Raw genomic sequence first — 26578 nt, forward strand, 5'->3', positions numbered from 1 at the left:
TATTTTTTTTATTAAAAATGGTTTAGTTTCAAATTAAACTTTTCATTTTATGTTACCACTCATCTTTGGAAGGCATTTAAACAATATACTCAGATGTTCTCATTTTGTTGTAGTTCATCCTTGGAAAATGTGTCCATGATCTTGTTCCAAAAATGTGAAATTATAAAGATCATCGTTTTATCTTGACCCATCAGGATCCGGGCCCATCAGTCTTCTGCGCTCGGAGTTTCATTTCGGTTTTCAAAATAAGTCCTGCAAATATTTCTCTGGTCTTGAAGAGCAGGACAGACCATTATAAAATGAAACAATGTTTCTGTAGAGTCTTGCTTTTTACAGGCTCTGCAAGGGAGCGACTTTTGGCCTTTTAGGTTTATTCTCGCTAGTCTTTCTCTTGTTGGTAATATATTTAAGCGTAGTTTTGTGAATATAGTTCTTATTCTTTTGTCTGGGAAAAGAAACAGGTATGGAGGTAGTTCATTAATCGCTCTCACTTCTATTTTTGGAATTATATTGTCTTTGTATCGATTATTATGTGCGTTGTTGTTTATCCAGTTGTTGAGCATGATCTTTTTCTTGGCGTTTTCCGGTCTCAGTAGTAGCATTTCTAACTCTATTTCTTCTTTTGTAGGATCTATGACATCTGGTATTTCCATTCTGTCAAAACTCTTGCACCGATAGCATTTGTCTTGCTTCTAAATATCTCCAGAGCAACGACTTTTTCCTCGTCTGTTATTTTCCTGAATAGGTCTAGCTTTTTCCATGTTACAACTGAGGAAAGGGATTGCAATGCTATTTCAAAGCGGATCCGTGCTACTGGAAAAGAGTGTGACAGCCTCATTATTTTTCTCCAAAATAGAGCTTCGAGAATAGGCCAAATTTTATCGGGTAATTTTAGTAGTGCCCCACTTCCATAAATCAGGATCGGGATGACTTTGCTCCTGTAGAATGTGATAATGGGTCTGTATGAAAACGATCCATACTTTTCATGGAGGACGTAGCCTTGTCTTGCTAGGGCCATTACATTGCTTCTTAGTTGCCCCTCCCATTCTTTTTCATCCATTGTATGAGAAATGATGATCCCCAAATATTTATACGAATCAACCACATCAATGAGGGATCCGTTTATAGTTAGCACAGGCTTTCTTTCCTTCTTTTTTGGTTTCATGATGGCCATTATTTTGGGTTTTGGTGTGTTTATGTTTAGCTCATTTTTGGCCATGTAGTCTCCGAGAGCGTTGAGGTTGTGTTGTAGGCCTTTTGGGGTCTTATCTAGAAAAATGATATCGTCTGCATATAACATCAGGGATAATCTCGCTGAATTTGTTCTTGGCAGATTTGTTAATGCCTTACTCGTATTTTTGTTGATTAACAGAGTAGTTTTATTGGCTGTTATATATGTGCCGGACAATTCCACTTTTCTAAACTTATTGCATAGCAGACAACGGTTGACCGAGTCAAAAGCAAGGTTGAGGTCTACAAAGGCCATCCAGACCTGTTGATTATTGGCCTTGGCTTCATGTTTTGCAAGATTCAGCAGGAAAAGGTTGACGTTGGTACCTACTGATTGAAAGAAACCCGTTTGTCGTGGGGCAAACTTTTTTAATTGTGTGGCCCAGTCTGTTAGATCTCTCAATAACATGGTTGAAACATTTTCCCTAGAGGCTCTAACAGCGCAATTGGTCTGTAGTTTGCCGGGTTTTGTTTGTCTCTCTTTTTTAAATATTGTTATTAAGATCGCCTGTCACCATGTCGATGGTAATAGCTGCAGTTGGTTAATCAGCTCTAGGATCTGTTTCATGATTTCAGCCCATATCTCCGGGTTGGCCTTTATTTTTTCATTCGAAAGCCCATCGGGCCCTGGAGCTCGCGAGGGATTAAGCTTCATAATTAGTTGCTTTATTTGGTCTTTCGACCTTGTTATTTGCCATCTAGCCGTTACCGGTGTTTCCATGGGTTCTTCCGGTTGTCTCTTTCTATATAGCTTGGCAAAATGATCTAGCCAACAGGCTTCAGTAACATTTTGAATTAACAGGTGCTGCGTTGTTTGTAGTGGATTTAACAGATTCCATAGATCTCAGGTGTTCCAGTTATTGAGGCATAAGAGCATCATTTCTGAGGGCCTCATTAGGACCCAGGCGGTAAGGGGTTTACGGCGGCGTAAACAGCGCCGACCCTTACCGCCTGATTCCGAGGTCCCTTAGCGCCATGGAGGATTTAACACCTGCTTTTAGCAGGTGTTAAAATCCATGGCGCTAAGGGACCTTGTTGTTAATTACGCCACCGTAATTTACGGTGGCGTAATTAACGCCTTCCCCACTCCCATTATGCCCTATGGGGCAAAAATGGGAATGGGGAAGGGTAAATGGGGATTGGGGACTTACCGCCCCGCCAACCTTCGGAATGGGGCAGTAAGTCCGCCAACCACCATGGCGTAAACGTAGTTTACGCCATGGTGGTAAAGGTACGACCTAGGCGGTAACTTACCGCCTGGGTCGTAATGAGGCCCTGAGTCTTGTTGCAGCATCATGCTTTTATGTGCCTATAGCCAGTTACGATAAGTCTGTTTGGCTGATTTGAGTAAGAGTCTGGATTCCTGTGTTTTTTTCTTATTCAATTGTCTGCACAGCTTGTGCAGCTCCATTTTTTTCTTCCTTATTTCTGTATCAACAAAGGTTATGTTTCTTGTTTTGATTATTTGATCCTTTTGTTAGCAGGTAACGTGGATCGAACAACCATTCATAGTTCAGTTCTCTGGCTTCTTTGTGTGTTGCTTGATATATCCTTGATAGACCGGACAAGTCAGAGACTTTTAGTCTGAGTCTCAAAGTTTTTGCATTTAATTCCATTGATGGCAGTTTTAACTTTTTCCGTTGCCATTCGTTTTGAGAACATGTAAAAGAGATCATATGGTGATCACTGTTTGTATTAGCTATCTTCTCTGTTTTTGCAATTGTTTTCATTATGTTTGATGACACGTAGATATAATCCAATATTGCCTTTACATTTCTTTGAGACCAGGTGGGGATTATTTGAAGATTTTGATCCTGGAAATTGCCAATTAGGGGGAGGTTCCTTGCATTCATTTATTTGACCCACGTTTTGGCTCTCAGATCAAGGTCTTTGTTGACTCTCCGGCTGCTGAATTTATCAAAGAGGTGGATATTCAAATCTCCACATATGATGACGTCAATAATACTGAACTTTGATATTATCAAGTCTAGTTCTGTTAAAAAGGCGTCCATACATAGCGATTTGTTTACGGCTAGCGGTTTCCAGTACATGTTGAAGACGACTAGCTTTGCTGCCTGTTTAAATTTGTCCTTGTTTTGATAGCATTTATATTGTGGAGTATTAAATATTGTGTCCATGGGTTCAGGTTTCTGGACTCTGCTGGAGACCAGTTCGAATTTATTTTCGCCAGAACTATCTGTCCTGAAGAAGGTCTGCCTTTCGATTGTGCTACAACAGGATTGGTGAAAACATTGTATCCTTCACATGTAGGAGCATGAGCTAGCCACGTCTCTTGTAGACAGATGATGTGAGATTGCTGGAGCTTTGAGTGAGTTTGCTGGAATAAGTGACTGTTACCTCTTGTGTTCCATGAGGTCAGGATTAGGAGTCTGTTGGTTTCGTTCTCTAGCTGTTATGAAGATTCTGAGGTTGAGCTGTAACTTTCATTTTGTTCAAGGTCATATTGTTATCCTACATTTCACATTAATAACAGCTGATGGACCTTCTCCCTCAGAACATAGTTATAAGTCTGCCCCAAGAGGAATATCAACAGAACCCGGGGATATCTATGAAACCATACTGCCTTTGACATCCACAATGCCCACAGCTGCAGTGACTTACTTACTCATCACTTTACACTCAATCACTCAGAATCATCCAAAAACACTGATAAAAATTGCCTGATTGAGTGATTTGGACGAATTTCGTCTGTTCGAAAATTCCAAACGGCTAAAAAGTTTGATCAAATCACGCATTCGGCTCTTGGGGCTGCGGGGGGTGTCCCCCGCACCCTTGCTCACTATATTTTGAGCGGGGGTTGCGGGGGTGTCCCCCGCAGCTGTCCCTAAAAAAATAAAAAGAATTAAAAAGGAAAGGACCCTGCAGCGCCTGTTCCCGATCACGGATGTGAAAGGGAACAGGTGTTGCAGGGACCAGCGAGTTGGAAGCAAGGTAAGTAGGGGAGCGGGGGTGGGGGTGTGTTGGGGGTGTGGGTAGGGATGTGTTGGGGGTGTTGACAGGGGTGTGGGTAGGGGTGGGGGCCAAGTCAGAAATGTTCAGGGGAGAAAAGACTGAAAGTTATTTCGGAAATAATAATCTTCGGTCTTTTCTTCCTCGAACATTTGTAACTCGGTCTTTCAACCCCGATCCCAATCACTCAGCAGTTTTATTAGTCATGATGTTCTCTCCTGTCATTTATATTAAGACTGCACACATTCTTAAACTTTCACTGTGTGGTTCTAATAGACTAATGAATTTAACACTACCTGAACATGTCAGTCGCACTCTCAGAGGTGCTGTTCGAGCTTTAGTTCCCCACACCTTAGTTATCCAAAAATGCTAATTGTGGATAACTGAAACCTTCCAAAAGGAACAAGCAATGCCAATCTGGCCCACTTCTGGTCTTACTCTATGCTTGGGTGCCAGGCGATCCATGTTACTGATGACATCAACGGAGGATGCCGACTGCGTTCTCACAATAAATATCTACAGCCACTCCTATGGGAAAAGGATGATGAAAGCCAGTCTTGAAACTGGCATGTTTCTTATTTTTTATTGTTTAGGCTGAAAATATCAACCTTTGAAAAATAAAACAAAAAGAAAAAGAAAATACAATCAAATTCAACCTATACAATTAAGAAATAGAAATAAAATGTATCCTAAACAATCCTATACAATGTCTTCAAATACATTTCTAACATCAGTAGGCTACATAGAGAAATCAAAATCAGGGGAAAGGAGAGAGTCGAAATAGCTGGAGTAATCCCTGGACAATTATTGCTAATATTTTAAAAAACATCTTATTAATTCTAACAATAATTCCCCTACATAAGTACTGTGAGAAACCTGAGGCGTTTCTCCTCTGCTATTCCCGGGGATCCCTGACTCAGGTGGCCAGGACACGGCCATCACTGTTGGATCCAGTTCCTGTGGGTGGACCAGTGGGGAAGGATCATCTGAGTAGGGGATCCCAGGGGTTATGCTCGGGGGAATAACCCAGGTGAGACGCAGTACCATCACGGGGAGGATGGTGAGGGGAATGGAGTCCCTGAAGCTTTTATAAGGTATTCCCGCTCATCATCTCTTCCACCCATTGAATCTCCCTTACCCAAAGGTAAAGCCAACAACCCACTTGCATCTGATAAACTTATTAAAAACCACAACTCACAGAATCCCTGATATCCTGTCTTCTACTCGGATATTCCCAATCATTCTATTTCCCGTCCCTCTGATTATCACTTTCCGAACTCCTAGTCAAATGTGACCAACAACTACAGTTCCCACAAACCCCCTTGTTTATTTTATGATAAAAATCCCAGTCATTCCCGTTTGTCTCACAAACCCTGTGATACAAATGTTGTAATTCCCTACCGAACCTTTCCTCTTTCCGACTTCAGGACTTTTACTTGATGTGAAAGTTCAAAGAACTATAAAATTGTAAAGGGGAGACCAGCTGCAGGAGAGGACCAGCACCATGTAGGTGCTGCTCCGAGAAACTCTGGTTGATCCCAGACTGAGTGAAACTACAGATACCAGAAGGCCATAGGAGAGCCACCAAGATAGGTAAAAGTGGTCATGCAGAAGGTCAAGCAAAATCCCTGTACAGTCGACAGCCTTTGACCTAAGAACTATAAAGAAAGCAAGGGAAGTTTATCCCGCCACATGAGAAAGCAAGGGAAGTGAATCCCATGAACATTGAAAATAAATGTGAATGTGAAGTTGGCAAGAGTGAATGCGGAAGAGGGATGCTGTCGAGAAGGGGACAAGTCTTAAGTCCCAAGAAACAGTGTGTTGACAAAGGTGAACCCGGCCGACGGATGTCCACTGGAACTGTTTAAAAAGACATTATGATTAGTGAATGCTCGAAAAGCCATAGTGAACCTGGTGGTGAGAGGCTGACAGCAAAGAGGGGTCTTTGCACGGAAGAGGGGGACGGAGGGGTGAATGCATCACCCGAGAAAAGCCATAGTGTACCCGGCGGAGAGAGGCTGAATGCAGAGAAGGGTCCGCGCCCAGAACAGGGGGACCCAGGGGCGTGAATCTATCACCCGAGAAATACAGAGAACAGAAATTTGTGTGTGTTTATTTTGTATCTTGGTAAACCTATCAGACCCTCGGGACCAGGAAACCACAACCATCGAAGGCCTTGATATCAATAGGAACTGTTTTAGGATCCAAGCGTGGAAGAGGGAGATACAGGGGGTGAAAAGTGATCACCCAACACCACGAGGCACAAGGGTTAGCGCCCGGAAGAGCGGGGCCAAGGGGTGCAGAATCCTCATCCTAAGTAAAACCAGGAAACAAACGTTCATTTTGTTGAAAGAACTTTTGTTTTGTTGTTTGAATACGTCAGGCCCTCGAAAGCAAGAGACTTTCAGGAGAAATGAGACTTGGCCATCAACGGACCTTATACTTGCAAGTGGAACTGTCGTCTCGTGCTAGGGAAATTCGAGACTGTACTGTGCTCCAAGATCCCACTTTACCCCGTGCTTAAAATGTGGGGAAGGGAGACCCAACCTACTGCATCCTGATATATTATTTGTGAACACTTCTTTCTTTTCTTGAGAACTATCCCACACCCTTTTTGTATTAGTTGCAAGGTTTGGCAATAGGTTTCTTAGTATAGGCCCATTTTATTTGACATGATTCCACTAGGACTGCCTTATTTTCCTTTGATGGTTGACGCTTGCTCCTATCTTAGATTTACGTTTATATTAGGCGTTTTTTCAACCTAAATACAGTTTAATAAACACCCTTGACCTGTGATCACCTGTGTCTGTCTTTACTATTGCCACCATGAGTGCCTTACTCAGTAAATGTTTTAAAAACAGCAAATAATTCAGCACTGCTAAATTTAGGGAGACACTGTAACGCTCACCTTTGCTCCGCAGGGGCACCCGGAAACCTCCGCTACCACTCTGGAATGCTCTCGGGGGGGTGGAATGCTGGATGGTAAAACGTGTGCCTGAAAAGGAACGTGCCCGTAAGTTACCTAAGACTGAATTCTGGCAGGAACGCCTCAACCGGTACCACCCAATACCCAGTCCCTTGGATCTCCTCTCACCTGTTTTTACTGTTTAGGAAGCTCTCCGTCCTGTTTTCTCTCACAGGGGCGCAAACAAAAGCCAATTGCTGCACTGCTAAAACCCAATCCTCAAAATTCTGACAGATTAGAGGAGTGCCCAACAAAGCGGGTTACCACAGCTAAAGACACCTGAGGTAGTCGTCGAGTGAGACAGTGCTCTAGGATGACAATCTCCCTAGAGAGGCTGCGATCTTCCGATGATAAATAGATTCTAAACCGAAGACATCTTATACATCATATTCCAAAATTAAGATATATAGACTCGGATGACATACAGGTGGTACCATTTGTGAATGAGAGTCGTCTTGATTGGGTAATCCTCCACTTAAAATCTGCACTGGTGAAAATTGCTCTCCTGGAAAGCCTCAGCAGATGGGTTGCCTCTGGGATTTAAGCTTAGTGAGGCGACTGGAACTCGGTCAACAGCTCCTGCCAATTGTAAAGTCTGACTAAATACAAGGTGCCAACGGAAAGGGTCCGACAGGAGGAGAAAAGGAAACAACAAAAGGGTACAAGATCTAAATCTATTGAAAGAATCCAGGCTCCATCATTAAGAAAGCACTTACTACTAACGAGTGATGTTTGACTGCACAAAAAGCCAAGACAGACAAGTTGTTGAGGTATTTGAAACGGCCACATCGCATTCAGATAAACAAGATTGGTCATGGCTTGCAGGTGTGCTAGCAGCACCTGCTGACAATTAACATATGGCTAAAGATAAACAAAATACTCTGCCACTAGGATCCCAGAATACACAGGGCTTTGTCCACCTGTTCAACAATGAAGATTTGGGACTGGAGGCTACAATGGTTTATGTTTGCAGGGGACTTGGCTCAGGTCCACACCATTGTGTGATGACTTGACTGTATATTTGAATCCTGCCTAAAAAGGTGTAGCTGGGAGACCCCATTCTGGCTTAATGACACTGGTGGAACAGCGGCAGGGGCTATCAGTGATAGAATCGAAGAACCCCAATACTTTTACACAGATGCTGACTATAAGTAGACTGGAGAGCTGCTCTGGGGTTTTAAAAGTAATTGCAATACTGAACCTATATTGGAACTCAGCAATGATTGGAGAGGAATATTTTGTTGACTGTATAATGTCTCTAGTGGATGATGTCTATACTAGACTGAAAGGCCCACATATTGTTATCTGTGGTGATCTCAATATAAAATGTTTAGACGATCAGGGGAAACCTACCCCTAAGAGATCATTGCAGAAGAAGGCCGCGTTACGTCTCTGAGAAGTGAAGGATCGGGATTTTGAATGTTGAACGGCCTGACCAAGGGAGATACTCCGGCCAAAGCGACTTGGTCAAGAGGAGACCAGAAAGCCTGCCTAGAATACTACTTTGTGTCTGGTAATACAAGCTTTTGATCGCTATTTCCCATAGGTATTTGGTGTTACCTATGGGAAATAGCGATCATAAGCTTGTGGAGATGAGGTGCAAGGGGAAGCAGGAAACATCAAGCCTGAAAGTTGTAAATGCTGTCCAGGTCTCGCAGGGGAGGAATAGAGTGAGAGGGAAACCGGGTGATGTGCCTGCCATCGTAACCAAATATAACAGCTACTTAGATCATGCCAATTTGGGCTTGGAGTATTCCTGGGTACTAATGGATTTTGAAGAAGTGAGACGAGACCTAGCGAGGCCTGAATTTAAGCCAATCCACACTTATAAGAAAGATCTAGTGGAGGCAGGAAAAGCCTTAGGGCTGCCCTAAGGAAATGAAGCTGGCTTCCTTGGGGTGAGCGAGAAAGTTTAATGAAAAAACAAAAGCAGAAATACAGAAACTTGTTGATTTCATCAAGAGCCCAAAGATTGTAACTTGATGCTGAACATGTGTTAACAATTATCTGCAAAAACAACGCATGCAATCTTTGGGACTTGATTAATAATAAGGGTATGTTACAAACTGCATTATTATGTAGCCCAGTTTCTGAGGAAAAGTGGACTAGCCACTCCACTGCTGTCTTTGCTGTCTTTGCCCAGTCGGATTTTAAAGGGAAGTATGGACTTCTAAATCCCTTGAGAAAATGGTCCTTTCACTTTGACACAGATGATATTGAAGGGCTAATAAGAAAGCTAAACTCCTGTCGTGCCCCGGCCCGGACGGTCTCACTAACACAATGCTCAAGGAAGCACCGTGCCCATGGGTTGTTTTCACCCTCCTCTTGATTACTCAGGTGATGACTGCCAACGAGGCTCCTATTACTTGGAAAACGGCATTGATAATCTCAATATTCAAGAGAGGCGACAGAGGAGATCCTGGGAATTATCGTCCAATCGCCCTTCACGATATATTGGGAACGATTTGTGCCTTACTAATTCCACGCCATCTGACTACTTGGGCAATTGGAGCAGGCTGATTAGAACCCCGACAAACGGGATTTGGTAAGGGTGTGGGTACCAACCTAAACCTGTTTCTGCTGAACCTGTTCAAATTAAGAGTTATTAAGAACAAAACAAAAATGTATCTGGGGTTTGTTCACTTAGAACAAGCTTTTGACAGTGTCAGCAGAGAAAGGCTTTGGGAGAAATGAGGGTGAACGCGTCCCCGAGATCCGGTCGAGGCAATGCAGGCTCTGTGTTCGTCTACTTCCATGAACGTCAGACTATCAAAGAGTGGCATGCTCTCAGAAAAGTTCAATACTTACTGAGGCTTAAAACAAGGTTGTCCTCTGGTACCTGCATTGTTCAATGTATAAGTGTCAGACCTGTTTGCGAGCCAACGGGGTGTGAATGCCTTCCCGCCTAAAATATATGATTGTCTGGAACCTTGGATCTTATATGCAGACAATTTGGTCATGATTGAGCAAACACCTACAGGTTTACAACAAAGATTCAATCAATTCCTGACCCATATTAAGAAGAACAATCTTAATGTAAAAATGTCTAAGATAATGATCCTGAGTACAGCACAGGGGAACACCAAAGGCGCTTTCAAATGGCATGTGGGGCACAAGAGATTAGAACTGGTGGATTTGATTATCTGCTTGGGTGTCCCTATGAATAAGAGTACATGGTCCAAAGATCAAAAGCGAAAAGGCTGGTGGCTCAAGGCCTGGTATTACATAGGAAATATGGGAATTTCACCATACTAGCGATATTGATATTCTACAAACAAGCGGTCGTTCCGTCTTAACTTATGGAGCGGTAGTGGGCCTGAATCTTTCTTGGAAAATGTGGGATGTCTTAGAGGGGGCGTTCTGGAGAAGGGTACCCCACCTCCCTAATGGGCTCCCTATGGCATCAATGAGATACAAATTGGGTCTGGGGAAATCTTTATTCATGTTTCGAAAATGTGTGATGCCAGATTTTCTCCCTTCTTTCGAGATCCTAAGAAATTCGAATAATGTTAAATCTGGATGGCTGGTAGATACCTGGAAATCGACATGTATGAGTTGGTTAAAAAGTATGGACTCTTCAGTTCAGATGCTAATAATAAACCCTTGAATGGTTAAGAAACGACTCTTACAGGATTGGATTGACACACAAGTAGGCAGAAGTAAATACAGGTTGTCATTAAATTTAGAACATGAAAGGGGAGCTATCAATAAGCTCTCGTTGTATCTATCCAGAGTTCCTTGTCACCATTTTCGGGATAAATTGATGTGATTGCGTTTGAATGCATTGCTGACTAGGGATGTATTGTGCTTCAGTAAGTAGATTGAGAAGCTATGATATGACATAAGGTATTTGTAACGCGCCTGTACACAAGTGTTTCTAGGTGCCACAAGACAAGGGAGAGGAGACGGGGCCTTGTGACGGGACCTTGTGACATTGGGATCGAGAAAATACGACAACAAGAAGTGCAGGGGAAAGTGCAGAGGAAAAGTAGGCGAAAGTGCGATCAGGGCAGCATGTGTCATGACTTCAGTCGGGCGGCGTTTCTTTTCTTTATGGAGACGCCATTAACAGTTCCACCACGTCTGACGGCTGTCTTGGAGCACCGCTCTAGTGTTTATCCAAGATGGCCGCCAGCGTTTACTACAGCCGGCTCACTGTGGCGTTCCTCGCGTTGCACCTTCACTGTGTTCTTCCGACTTGAAGGTAACACTTGGTTTTTCCCCCCTACGTGTGTTTCTCTCCTTTGATTCTTCCCTTGGCCTGTCTCCCCTTGGTTTCCCTTTGGCTGTTTGCTCCGGTGCTGCTCCGTACTGGTCTCTCGCTCACTCTCTCCGTTCTCTCTCCTCTCCGCCCTTCAGCCTGTCTTCCCTCGCCCATGCTTCTACACCCTTATCGCCTGGGCGCTAGTTGTTCCATACTTCCTTGAGCTATTTGCGAGCCTTACTGGCTATTTCAGGTGCACTTACCACGGCTGTTTCTCCGGCGATCCTTCTGCCCACTTGTGAGTCTCCTCTGATCCCTCCTCTGGATCTTATTGAGCTGCTCTACGCTGAAGGATTGTTCTCCTGGACTTCTCATTGCCACTGACACTTTCACCAGAACAACTGCTGCAGGGTTTTTTCTGCCCTTTTGGGCTTTTTCCCTGCTCAGGGGCCGGCTCCCGGGAGTCCCCGCTGTTCGTGTTCCCTAGTTACCCGACAGTGTGGCATCCCAGGGAGCTCGCCCCTACTTACGTCAAAAGAAGGAAGCAAAGAAGACTGATAAAGCACAGACCCGAAGACGTCCTGGAAGAAGGCCGGAACTACAGGACAGGTCCACAGACGATTCAGGTGAGGAGGAAGGAGGGGATAGTTCGACCAACCCGGATATCCTTGACAGAGTGCAACGCCAAAGGACCCCCATGGCTTCTCTCGAGCAGTACCAAGAATTGGTGGCAGCCATTCAGGGGCTTACCGTAGAAGTGCAATCACTCCGGTCCGAAAATCAGTCTCTGCGACAACAGGTAGCAACTCGTGAGGATGCCCATGGAGATCTACCTCCCCTTCCCTTACCTTGCGGGAAATTCGACGGAGATCCAAAGACATTGAAGGTATTCTTGGATGCCTGTCAGTTATATTTCACCTTCCGCCCTCTTACTTATGAGACCACCAGGGCCAAGGTGGGTTTCCTAGTGTCTAATTTAACGGGAAGTGCCTTGGCATGGGCTTCACCGTTGGTATTACAGGCTGATCCAGCTACTGCTAATTACGATCAGTTTGTGCAACTCCTAAAGTCTCGCTTTGACCGACCCGAGGTACAGTATGCCTCTTATGAAGCAATCCTTGATATCAGACAGGGTCCGCACGATGTACAGACTTATGTTACCTCCTTCATGCAGCTTGCCACAAATGCCGGATGGCCTGATTCTGCTCAACAGACTTTGTTTCGTCGCGGCTTGCATGAAGACATAAAGGATGAACTGGCACGTATTGCACGACCTCAGACGTTTCAGGAACTAGTGTCCCTCGCTCTTCAGATTGAGTTTAGGTTGAGAGAAAGAAGACAAGAAAGGAGACGTCCACGACCTTCTCCCTCAACCTCCTCCCCAAACCCTTCTAGGGAACATCCAACCTCATCCGCTGGGGAGGAACCGATGCAAATAGGCACCACCCGAGGACCTTTAACAGCCGAAGAGAAGACGAGAAGAAGAGAGCTAGGCCTCTGCATGTATTGCGGTTCTAGCAAACATCTGCTCCGTAACTGCCCTGAGGTTCCTCCACGCCGCCAGGGAAACGATTCACCCCAAACCTAAACAGGGATAGGTCCGGGGGTGTTGGGATGAATCCCTGTACCAACACTTTGACTCCTCTTCCCCGTGAAGACAATCGTCTGATGGTATTTCAGGTTAAACTGTCCCGGGATTCCTCTACCTTCTGGGAGGCCTTAGCCATGTTGGACTGTGGGGCAGCGGGGAATTTCATCGATGTATCCTGGGCTCAAGGGAATGATGTGCCCATCGTCCCGAAGAATCTACCCATTCCGGTGGAAGGGATGGATGGCCAGCCTCTGTCCTCAGGACCTGTTACTCAAGAGACTCTGCCACTTCGGGTCGAATTGTTTCAACATCAGGAGGAAATGGCATTCGATCTCATTAAAGCAGCGCATTTCCCGGTGATCCTCGGGATCCCGTGGCTGCGTAAACACAATCCGAAGATCGATTGGTCAAACATTACTATACAGTTTCAGTCGCATCTTTGTCTTAATGAATGTCTAAACAATAAATACCCCCTAGACTCCCTGCAGAAGAGTGATTCCGTGCCGACAGCTTCACTCCATCAAGTACCGGAACACTATCAGGAGTATGCGGAGGTCTTCATGGACAAGCAACCTCACTCCCTTCCTCCTCACAGAAGCGAAGACTGCACCATTGAGATCCTACCAGATGCGTCTGTTCCTTTTGGAAGGATGTTTCCCCTATCTTTACCCGAGCGGAAAGCTCTTAAGGAATACCTAGACTGTACTCTACAGAATGGGCTCATCCAGGAGTCCAAATCACCCGCTGGAGCATCGCTATTCTTCATCCCGAAGAAGGGATCATCGGGACTCCGTCCTTGTATCGACTACCGGGGCCTAAATCGCCTTACCGTTAAAGACCGTTATCCTATGCCGCTAATTAAAGAGATAATAGAAGCTGTCCAAGGTGCGTCTGTCTTCACAAAATTGTATCTTAGGGGTGCGTACCACCTGCTCCGTATAAGACAGGGTGATGAATGGAAAACGGCATTTAGGACCCCACTAGGGCATTTCGAATATCGAGTTATGCCTTTCGGTTTGGTAAACGCACCTGCTATATTCCAGCGCTTTATGGATAAATTGTTTGCCGACCTCCTATTCTCTTCAGTGGTGGTGTACTTGGATGACATCCTCGTTTACTCTTCCTCTCTTCCTGAACATAGAAGACAGGTCCGGCAAGTACTGGAACGTCTACGGGAAAACAAGCTACTGGTAAAGCCTGAAAAGTGTGTCTTTGAGGCCCGTTCGGTGTCTTATTTGGGTTTTATCCTTTCCCATGAGGGCATTCGTATGGATCCCTGTAAGATACAAGCAATCACCCATTGGTCAGCTCCAAGAAACGTTAAGGAAGTACAGCGTTTCCTCGGTCTGGCCAATTTTTATCGTCAATTTATTTCAGGCTTCTCCAATATGGTTCTTCCTATCACATCGCTCTTGAAGAAGGGCGTTATCTTCACTTGGACACAAGAAGCGGATTCTGCTTTCCAAGCTTTAAAGGAGGCATTTACCTCGGCTCCCATATTGGTACAACCGGATCAACGTATTCTCTTCATAGTAGAGACGGATGCCTCAGGTGGAGCCATAGGAGCTGCTCTCTTGCAAAAGGGCAAGGACAGACTTGAACATCCTGTGGCTTATTATTCAAAGACTCTGTCACCCAGTGAAAGGAATTATTCTGTCATCGAAAGGGAGCTATTGGCTATCAAACATGCCTGTGAAGAATGGCGTCATCTTCTTCAGGGAGCCATGCATAAGTTTACAGTCCGTACCGACCACAGTAACCTTCGTATTCTCCAACAGATGGAATGTCGCAATGCTAGACATGCCCGTTGGGCATATTTTTTCTCTCAGTTTGACTTTGTGATTACCTATCTACCAGGCAAACAGAATATTTTAGCTGATGCCCTTTCACGCAATCATGGGTCGGACTATGAGGCAGGTTCTAGCCACGAATTATTGTTAGCGGGCAAAGAGATTCGGACTGTGGCAAATACTTTTCTACGCAAAGTCCAGTGCGAACAACACAGTGCACCGATGAAGACAGAAGTAGCATCCGAATTGGAAGAAAGAGAGGGGATCCTTTTCAAGGGTCAAGCCTTGTACCTGCCCAACAAGAAACACCAAAGACTGGCCCTTTCATGGTGTCATGATTCGCCCATGGCCGGTCATAAGGGCATTCGAGCCACCAAGGATCTGGTGTCCTGACTATTTTGGTGGCCAGGTTGGAACCGAGACGTACATTCTTATGTATCTACCTGTGCCATCTGTGCTACCAATAAGTATCATTCATCCAAACCCCTAGGTCTTCTGCAACAGGAGCCTGCTCCCAAACAACCATGGACCCACGTTTCTACAGACTTTATTGTGGACCTGCCTAATTCTGAAGGGAACACCGTCATCATGTTGACTGTGGATTCTCTAAGCAAACTGGCTCACTTCACTCCCTTGAAAGGATTACCTACAGCCCCTGAGACAGCCAAGACCTTCCTGAAAGAAATAGTGCGGCTTCATGGCCTTCCAGAGACCGTGGTGTCCGATCGAGGTCCTCAATTCACTTCCCAGTTTTGGGGTGCCCTCTGTAAACAACTAGGGATTCAACGAGCCCTTTCATCTGGGTTCCATCCACAAAGCAACAGGCAGACGGAAAGGCTCAATCACACGCTGGAACAATATCTTCGATGTTTCTGTGGCAGAAAGCAAGATGACTGAAATTTGCACCAAGATATATCGGACACTTTCAAATCAAGAAGAAGGTAAACCCTGTTGCATTTCGCCTTCAGCTACCTCCCTCCCTTAAACAGGTGCATCCCGTGTTCCATATCTCCCTTTTGAAGCCCTACCTTCCGGATCCATATAAGAGAAGATCCAAGAGGCGATCTAATGATGTGCCGTCTGAACCAGCTGAATATGAGGTGTCACATCTGGTAGATTCCCGCTACCATCACGGTAGTCTACAATATTTGGTTCACTGGAAGGATTATCCCATCGAAGAACAGACATGGGAGCCCGTGAGACACATTCACGCCCCTCGACTCATTAGAAAGTTTCACAGACTGTATCCGGGCAAGCCTGGGGGCCCCCCATGTAGAAGGGGGCATACTGTCATGACTTCAGTCGGGCGGCGTTTCTTTTCTTTATGGAGACGCCATTAACAGTTCCACCACGTCTGACGGCCGTCTTGGAGCACCGCTCTAGTGTTTATCCAAGATGGCTGCCGGCGTTACTACAGCCGGCTCACTGTGGCGTTCCTCGCGTTGCACCTTCACTGTGTTCTTCCGACTTGAAGGTAACGCTTGGTTTTTCCCCCCTATGTGTGTTTCTCTCCTTTGATTCTTCCCTTGGCCTGTCTCCCCTTGGTTTCCCTTTGGCTGTTTGCTCCGGTGCTGCTCCGTACTGGTCTCTCGCTCACTCTCTCCGTTCCCTCTCCTCTCAGCCCTTCAGCCTGTCTTCCCTCGCCCATACTTCTACACCCTTATCGCCTGGGCGCTAGTTGTTCCATACTTCCTGGAGCTATTTGCGAGCCTTACTGGCTATTTCAGGTGCACTTACCACGGCTGTTTCTCTGGCGATCCTTCTGCCCACTTGTGAGTCTCCTCTGATCCCTCCTCTGGATCCTATTGAGCTGCTCTACGCTGAAGGATTGTTCTCCTGGACTTCTCATTGCCACTGACACTTTCACCAGAACAACTGCTGCAGGGTTTTTTCTGCCCTTTTGGGCTTTTTCCCTGCTCAGGGGCCGGCTCCCGGGAGTCCCCGCTGTTCGTGTTCCCTAGTTACCCGACAGTGTGGCATCCCAGGGAGCTCGCCCCTACTTACGTCAAAAGAAGGAAGCAAAGAAGACTGATAAAGCACAGACCCGAAGACGTCCTGGAAGAAGGCCGGAACTACAGGACAGGTCCACAGACGATTCAGGTGAGGAGGAAGGAGGGGATAGTTCGACCAACCCGGATATCCTTGACAGCATGGCTCTGGGTAAGTGCAGGGAGGGGGGCTATAGGGATTACAGTTACAGTCCCTAAGTGCGCGGTAGGCCGGGAGACAGTGCAAGGAAGACTGGTCATGGAGGAACCTGGTACCCAGTGAGACTTTGAGGATACCAAGCAACCAGTCTGTGCCACAGACAGGTAGGTTAGCAAGGAAGTGAGAGAGAGAAGGCAGAGGAGAAAAGGAAGGTCTTGAGCCGCTTCCGGAACTTCAGGTGGTCTGGCTCAAGTTCGAGAGGGGCAGGGAGGTCTTTCCAGAGGGAGGCACCTGCAAAGGAGAGAGATCTACCCCCATTCTCTGCTTGGGGAAGCGTCTGACTCACAGAGAGTTAGAGGTAGCTGAGCGAAGTGCTCTAGAAGAACGGTATTTTAGACAAAGAGAGTTGGATATAAAGAGGGCCCCGGCCCCAGAAAGCCCTGTGGACGATGCAGATGGGTCATGAACTTGATCCTTGCCGCCACCAGGAGCCAGAGGAGAGATTTCAGGGCAGGAGAGATGCAGTCCCTGGGCTTGAGGCCAAGGATAAGTCTTGCAATCCTGTTCTGGATTAGTTGCAGGGGTGAAGAGTAGAGTTAGAAAGATTGAGAAAGAGGATGTTGCAGTAGTCCATCCTGCAGATAACCAGGGCACTGGAGATGGTGAGCTTTTAGAGGAGGTGAGAAAAGGTAGAATACCTCTGAGGTGCAGCTGGAAGTGGGCCTTCTTCGCAAGGTGCGTGATGTGAGGAGAGAAGGAGAGAATGGAGTCGAAGATGACACCCAGGTTTTTTGCCAAAAAAGACGGCAAGGGAAGAGGGCCTAAGGAGGGCAGCCTGAGTGAGAGACGGGAAGCAGGAGCAGGGGTCCCAATGAGAAGGATCTTACTGGCAGAGATCTTTGGAGGTGCACCAATCCTGAATCCCGTATAGACAATCATGAATGAGCAAGGAAGGAGAGGAGGCTGAGGGAAGCCTGAAAGAAAGCCGAGTGTCATTCGCATAACACTGAAAGTTAGAAGAAAAGGTGGAGATAAGGTGGGCCAAAGGGGCTAGATAGACATTGAAGAGCCGGTATGAGAGGACAGAGCCCTGGAGGACACCACATGTGGAGAGAGAGGTGGTGTAGAGAAAGGACACACGTTGGATCTGGGAGAGTCGGTCCAGGAGGAGGGAGGTCAGCCACGCCAGGGCTTTATCCATGATGCCCAGGTTCTCACGGAATCGATTGATCAGGGTGGCGTGATTGGCCATATCAAAAGCAGAGAAAAGGTCAAGGAGGATGAGGACAGAGGGAGAGCTGGAATCAACATAAGAGAGCAGATCTTCATGGGTGTTCAGGAGAGCAGTTTCCATGCCTCTGGCTGCTCTGAAGCCAGATTGATGGTCATGGAGACTACCTGCAAATTCAGTGTGTAGAGTAAGCTGGGAGATGGCCAGCTTTTCCAGGAGTTTGCCCAGGAAAGGACTGATATAAATTGGGTGATAGTTTGCCGGAAATGTAGGATCGGCAGTGGGCTTTTTTTAGGAGGTGGTGCAAAAAGGAGTACTTGAGGAGAGAGGGTAACGATCCAATGGCGTAAGAATGATCACAGAAATTGGCCAACGCTGGTGCAAGGGTGAAAACGTGATCCTTACTAGTTCTGGAGCAGCAGTGGAGCACCTGCTTGGACGACACTTTCATAGATCAGACTTGTCTGGAAACATCGCCAGGTGTTGTCGGAGAGAAGGGTCACCAGACATTTGGTCCAAAACAATTGGTCGACCAGACAAATGGTCGAACCAATTTGGTCGAAAACCAAATGGTCGAATTTCATTTTTTTTTATTTTACCCTTTTTTAAAAAACGAAAACCAGAAAAATAAATATATAATTTAATTTAAAAAAATCGACCATTTGGTTTTCGACAAAATTGCGTCGACCAAATGTCATTCGACGAGTTTTAATTCGACCAAATGACTGGACACCGAGAGAAGGAAGAGAAAGGAATAGGGAGAGGCGGTCAAAGGGGGAGGGAGAGAGGAGGAGGAAAGTGAGGACAGGATATCCTGAGTATTAGTAGTGAAGTGAGACGCCAAGCTGTACAGAGGACCTGGGAGGGAACAGGAGAGGTGGAGGCGGCAGTAGGATCTTTGCCAGCTGTGTTGTTTGAGGCCGCAGGCTTGGAGATGGACCATCTTCTTGGAGTTTATCAGATGATGCATCTGAAGCCCTCCAGTTCCTCTCAGCTACCCCACCATTGCGTTTCAGGGCAGCAAGGTCGGAGTCATACCAAGAGTTACACTTGGAGGTAGGCTTCAGGCGGATTCTCATGACAGGAGCAAGGATGTCCAAGGTGTTGGAGATGGAAAGATGGAGATTTGAAAGAGCTGTGTCAGGATGGAAGTCAGCCGCAGGAGTAGGAGGAGCAGAGAAAGTTGAGGTAAAGGCAGCCACTAACACTCGCTTCATGGGCCAAATGACCGAGAAGGAGGGTGGCATTGATGTTTCAGGTGGGAGGAGAGCAGAAAGTGGTCAGTCCAAGAGAGAGGAGTAGTAAGAGGGTTAGAGAGGGGGATGTCTGAGGAGATGAGAACATCCAAGGTGTGTCCGGTAGAGTGTGTCGGACCAGAGGGTATATTGGTGAGGGAGAGAGAGTTGCAAAGGAGGAGGGATTAGAAGCATCCCCATGTATGTTAAGGTTTCTGAGGAGAAGTTGAGAGGTAGGGGCAAGAAGAGAAGAGGAGAGGTCAGTCCATTCTGAGAGGAAGAGGGTGAGCTGGCCAGGTGGCCTCTAGATGGTGGCCACAGTCAGAAAGAGAGGCCAGGAGAGATAGAGAGCCTGCACACCAGGCATTCAAAAGAGGAATAGGCCTGCATAGGGATGACAGAAGCAGGGACCCAATCCGGAAAGATCAGGGCCACTCCACCTCCAAGCCGGTTGGTTCTGGGCTCAGAGAGGATCTTGTAGCCCTCGGGGAGCAGAGTGTCAAAACTTGTGACAGAGCTGGCCGTGAACCAAGTCTCGGTGAGTGGGAGGACATCCAGGTCAAGGTGGACATTCAGGTCAAGGTCTTAGAGGAGGCGTCAGATGTGAGAGGAGTGTTTGATAGCAGAGCGAGAGTCGCTTTGTGAAACAGGTTGCCGCTTTTTAAAGACTTCTGGGGTGGGGTACAGGAGTGAGGTACACCCAACGGAAGCGGGAGAGGGGCCCGCGAGTGGGCACAGCTAGTAGACAGAGGTAGAATAGGGGCCAGAGAGGGGGGTGCCCGAGTGGAGGCAGAGTAGGAGGATGGAGGTGGCAGAGGAGCCAGAGCGGTGGTAAAAGCCGTAGCAGGAGAAGGAGGTTGGTAAGACTCAGGAGACACCTATCAAGAAGGAAGAGATTGGGCTGAGGGCCATGGACCAGGACGGTACCATTTAGATAGACATTGACGAAGCCAAAAGGGCCTCCCACTGGGAGCCACCATTAATGGGAGAGGAGGAGAAAGGAGAGAGAACAGTGACCATGTGAGGGGTACATAGGTCAGGAGAGGATGTCGGTGAGAGTCTGTCTCGAGGAAGTGCTGGAGTAGGTATCAGCGATAGGGATGCCTGGATTGGAGACCAGGATATCCCTCTTGACCTTATTTGTTCCAGACTTATTTAGAGGGATAGGAGATAGAGTAGCAGTTTGAGAAGATGGGAATATTGAGAGCATCATAGAGGGTGCGAGGAGGCAAAAGGGGGGAGGGAGGAGAAGAAGCACAGCGCAGAGCCACATAGAAAGCACCAGAGAGGGAGGGTTCACACAGAAGGGGGCGCACAGTATATTCCTACTGTAGAGTCTGCCAACAGGGCGGATTGAATGAATCAGTCAAACGTCTAGCGGCATGGTGCAGGGGCTTAACACACCTGAGAACTGGATACTTTGGTGCTTTTGTGGAGAATTTTGAAACCTTGTCGGCTGAAGAGTGGTGGAACATGCCTTTAATTGGGTAAAATCCACGTATGATATTCGCAGTGATGAGATTTCTGGAAGACGTTTTAACTTCGTAATAGAGATATAAATGTAATTTTAAGATGTTTTTGTTCAATTTTGGAAATGAATTACGACTGGAATTGTTTATAGACACGGTCTACTGATAGGCTGGACACGCGTCATGGTACACACACATATACAGCAAGGAAGAAAACCGCCGCATAAGCATCCATCAGTCACAGGTCCTGCGAGCACAAATGAAACAAAAGCAAACCCTAGAGGCAGCGATGCAAAATAGGGCATTTTATTCGATGACATTTTAAATGGATAATAACCGTCGACGCACACTATCGTCTCATGCTTGCCCAATATGGGTTATTCTATTATTATTTATTTAATTGTAGAAGGTTTAACAATACACCTTTAGAACACATTCTTGATGCAATAGAGTTTCAGGAGCTTAAAGCGCAACTTAAAACCTAAGAATAAATCAATAACTACACGGGAAGTAAAATACTCCAGAAAACAGGGTTTAACACTGTAGGGTTATACATGCATTGTGCAGCCTGTCTGCTGAAAAGCTTTTGCCATGGGGTGACACTTATGCCTGGCTGGTGTCTTAGGACTTGGCAGGGTGAACCCTGTGGTTACTGTCCTCGTCCTATAGTGACACATTCCCATAAAAGCAGCATTGGACACATAAGGTCAGGCACGTGGGGTACACGAGCTGCTTCTGGGGGGGCTGTGGGGCCGAATGGCCCAGTCCCTCTGTAGTGAAAAACAGTGCAAAGCATGTCCTGGAGCTTTTAGCATGTTCTACTGATGAAGAATGGCATCTCGTGTCTGCCACCTGCAGAGGGTGTGACCGTGCCCCCTCAGGGGGCGCCCCAACAGGACTGGCAAGAGGAAAGCGGAGCAGAATGGCAATTATTAGTGACTAGAGGTCAAATGCGTGTGAGCATGGCCTGGCCTCCATCTGCAGGATCCACCCATGGTGCAGCCTGGCTCTGCGCGTGCACGGTGGGGACGTGCAGGGGCAGTGCCTGGCTGTCCCCAGATGTACAGTACCCTCACTCCCCCGCAATGCATGCAGTGCCTGATGCATGCATGCATGCATGGGCCACAGTGCCTGACGCATACATGCATGGATGCATGGTGGCGGGCGGGCGGGGCCCTTGCCCTCCCCCCTCCTCCCTCACCAGGGTAAGGGAGTTACTCCCCCACAGCTGCTCATGCCAGTCCCTACCGGTGCAGGCATGTCCAGGCCCTCCGTTCCTGCAGGCTGGGGGTGCGGGTGGTGCGGTGCATGCGCTGCGGGCGAGGGGCACACGGGCAGCCCCCTCCCTCTGCCTCCGCTGACCGCTGCTGGCCGGACACACACACACACACGGCCCCCACCCCCGGCCAGGGCACGGGCCTGCCGGGAGGACAAAGGCGGCGCACGCTTCCGGGTCACAAGAGGCAGCGGCAGCACAGGCCGGGCAGGGGTGCCTGTCACCCCCATATCACATTGCCAGGAGGGGGTGCCCCATGCCACACCACAGAGTGGAAGTGTGCTCACCCCATGCCACACACACAGCCCACTCCACACTACAGAGTGGGACTGTGCTCACCCCATGCCACACACACAGCCCACTCCACACCACAGAGTGGGACTGTGCTCATGCCTCACCCCATACCACACCACAGAGTGGGACTGTGCTCACCCCATGCCACACACAGCCCACTCCACACCTACACACAACAGAGTGGGACTGTGCTCACCCCCATGCCACACACACAGCCCACTCCACTCCCCAGAGTGGGACTGTGCTCACCCCCATGCCACACACTGCCACCTCCACACCCCAGAGTGGGACTGTGCTCACCCCCACAGCCCACTCCACACCACAGAGTTGGACTATGCTCACCCCCATGCCACACACACAGCCCACTCCACACCACAGAGTGGGACTATGCTCACCCCCATGCCACACACTGCCACCTCCACACCACAGAGTGGGACTGTGCTCACCCCCATGCCACACACAGCCCACTCCACACCACAGAGTGGGACTATGCTCACCCCATGCCACACACAGCACACTCCACACCTCCACACCACAGAGTGGGACTGTGCTCACCCCCATACCACACCACAAACACAGCCCACTCCACTCCCCAGAGTGGGACTGTGCTCACCCCCATGCCACACACTGCCACCTCCACACCCCAGAGTGGGACTGTGCTCACCCCCACAGCCCACTCCACACCACAGAGTTGGACTATGCTCACCCCCATGCCACACACACAGCCCACTCCACACCACAGAGTGGAAGTGTGCTCACCCCATGCCACACACAGCCCACTCCACACCACAGAGTGGGACTGTGCTCACCCCCATGCCACACACTGCCACCTCCACACCCCAGAGTGGGACTGTGCTCACCCCCATGCCACACACACAGCCCACTCCACACCACAGAGTGGGACTGTGCTCACCCCCATGCCACACACACAGCCCACTCCACACCACAGAGTGGAAGTGTGCTCACCCCCATGCCACACACTGCCACCTCCACACCCCAGAGTGGGACTGTGCTCACCCCCACAGCCCACTCCACACCACAGAGTTGGACTATGCTCACCCCCATGCCACACACACAGCCCACTCCACACCACAGAGTGGAAGTGTGCTCACCCCATGCCACACACAGCCCACTCCACACCACAGAGTGGGACTGTGCTCACCCCCATGCCACACACTGCCACCTCCACACCCCAGAGTGGGACTGTGCTCACCCCCATGCCACACACACAGCCCACTCCACACCACAGAGTGGGACTGTGCTCACCCCCATGCCACACACACAGCCCACTCCACACCACAGAGTGGAAGTGTGCTCACCCCCATGCCACACACTGCCACCTCCACACCCCAGAGTGGGACTGTGCTCACCCCCACAGCCCACTCCACACCACAGAGTTGGACTATGCTCACCCCCATGCCACACACACAGCCCACTCCACACCACAGAGTGGAAGTGTGCTCACCCCATGCCACACACAGCCCACTCCACACCACAGAGTGGGACTGTGCTCACCCCCATGCCACACACTGCCACCTCCACACCCCAGAGTGGGACTGTGCTCACCCCCATGCCACACACACAGCCCACTCCACACCACAGAGTGGGACTGTGCTCACCCCCATGCCACACACACAGCCCACTCCACACCACAGAGTGGAAGTGTGCTCACCCCCATGCCACACACTGCCACCGCCACACCCCAGAGTGGGACTGTGCTCACCCCCACAGCCCACTCCACACCACAGAGTTGGACTATGCTCACCCCCATGCCACACACACAGCCCACTCCACACCACAGAGTGGAAGTGTGCTCACCCCATGCCACACACAGCCCACTCCACACCACAGAGTGGGACTGTGCTCACCCCCATGCCACACACACAGCCCACTCCACACCACAGAGTGGGACTGTGCTCACCCCCATGCCACACACACAGCCCACTCCACACCACAGAGTGGAAGTGTGCTCACCCCATGCCACACACAGCCCACTCCACACCTCAGAGTGGGACTGTGCTCACCCCCACAGCCCACTCCACACCACAGAGTTGGACTATGCTCACCCCCATGCCACACACACAGCCCACTCCACACCACAGAGTGGGACTGTGCTCACCCCCATGCCACACACACAGCCCACTCCACACCACAGAGTGGGACTGTGCTCACCCCCATGCCACACACACAGCCCACTCCACACCACAGAGTGGAAGTGTGCTCACCCCATGCCACACACAGCCCACTCCACACCTCAGAGTGGGACTGTGCTCACCCCCACAGCCCACTCCACACCACAGAGTTGGACTATGCTCACCCCCATGCCACACACACAGCCCACTCCACACCACAGAGTGGAAGTGTGCTCACCCCATGCCACACACAGCCCACTCCACACCACAGAGTGGGACTGTGCTCACCCCCATGCCACACACACAGCCCACTCCACACCACAGAGTGGGACTGTGCTCACCCCCATGCCACACACACAGCCCACTCCACACCACAGAGTGGAAGTGTGCTCACCCCATGCCACACACAGCCCACTCCACACCTCAGAGTGGGACTGTGCTCACCCCCACAGCCCACTCCACACCACAGAGTTGGACTATGCTCACCCCTATGCCACACACACAGCCCACTCCACACCACAGAGTGGAAGTGTGCTCACCCCATGCCACACACAGCCCACTCCACACCACAGAGTGGGACTGTGCTCACCCCCATGCCACACACACAGCCCACTCCACACCACAGAGTGGGACTGTGCTCACCCCCATGCCACACACACAGCCCACTCCACACCACAGAGTGGAAGTGTGCTCACCCCATGCCACACACAGCCCACTCCACACCTCAGAGTGGGACTGTGCTCACCCCCACAGCCCACTCCACACCACAGAGTTGGACTATGCTCACCCCCATGCCACACACACAGCCCACTCCACACCACAGAGTGGAAGTGTGCTCACCCCATGCCACACACAGCCCACTCCACACCACAGAGTGGGACTGTGCTCACCCCCATGCCACACACACAGCCCACTCCACACCACAGAGTGGGACTGTGCTCACCCCCATGCCACACACACAGCCCACTCCACACCACAGAGTGGAAGTGTGCTAACCCCATGCCACACACAGCCCACTCCACACCTCAGAGTGGGACTGTGCTCACCCCCACAGCCCACTCCACACCACAGAGTTGGACTATGCTCACCCCCATGCCACACACACAGCCCACTCCACACCACAGAGTGGAAGTGTGCTCACCCCATGCCACACACAGCCCACTCCACACCACAGAGTGGGACTGTGCTCACCCCCATGCCACACACACAGCCCACTCCACACCACATAGTGGGACTGTGCTCACGCCTCATCCCCATACCACACCACAGTGTGGGACTATGCTCACCCCCATACCACACCACATACACAGCCCACTCCACACCAGAGTGGGACTGTGCTCACCCCCATGCCACACACACAGCCCACTCCACACCACAGAGTGGGACTGGGCTCACCCCATGCCACACACAGCACACTCCACACCTCAGAGTGGGACTATGCTCACCCCCATACCACACCACATACACAGCCCACTCCACACCAGAGTGGGACTGTGCTCACCCCCATGCTACACACACAGCCCACTCCACACCACATAGTGGGACTGTGCTCACGCCTCATCCCCATACCACACCACAGTGTGGGACTATGCTCACCCCCATACCACACCACATACACAGCCCACTCCACACCAGAGTGGGACTGTGCTCACCCCCATGCCACACACACAGCCCACTCCACACCACAGAGTGGGACTGGGCTCACCCCATGCCACACACAGCACACTCCACACCTCAGAGTGGGACTGGGCTCACCCCATGCCACACACAGCCCACTCCACACCACAGAGTGGGACTGTGCTCACCCCATGCCACACACACAGCCCACTCCACACCACAGAGTGGGACTATGCTCACCCCCATACCACACCGCATACACAGCCCACTCCACACCAGAGTGGGACTGTGCTCACCCCCATGCTACACACACAGCCCACTCCACACCACATAGTGGGACTGTGCTCACGCCTCATCCCCATACCACACCACAGTGTGGGACTATGCTCACCCCCATACCACACCACATACACAGCCCACTCCACA

General features: G+C 49.2%; 1 protein-coding gene across 1 annotated transcript in view; it reads right to left on the reverse strand.

Moving 5' to 3' along the window:
• The window catches only part of LOC138528722 (uncharacterized), a 330407-nt gene extending 308160 nt beyond the window's left edge, over nt 1-22247 (reverse strand). The window contains exon 1 of the mRNA XM_069640582.1: nt 22082-22247. The gene's annotated coding sequence lies outside the window, so the exon portion shown is untranslated. The remainder of the gene's footprint in view (nt 1-22081) is intronic.
• Nucleotides 22248-26578: the final 4331 nt, after the last annotated feature.

This window comes from Ambystoma mexicanum, chromosome 7q, assembly GCF_040938575.1.
Source record: "Ambystoma mexicanum isolate Mex_15411 chromosome 7q, UKY_AmexF1_1, whole genome shotgun sequence".
NCBI classification, from domain to species: Eukaryota; Metazoa; Chordata; class Amphibia; order Caudata; family Ambystomatidae; genus Ambystoma; species Ambystoma mexicanum.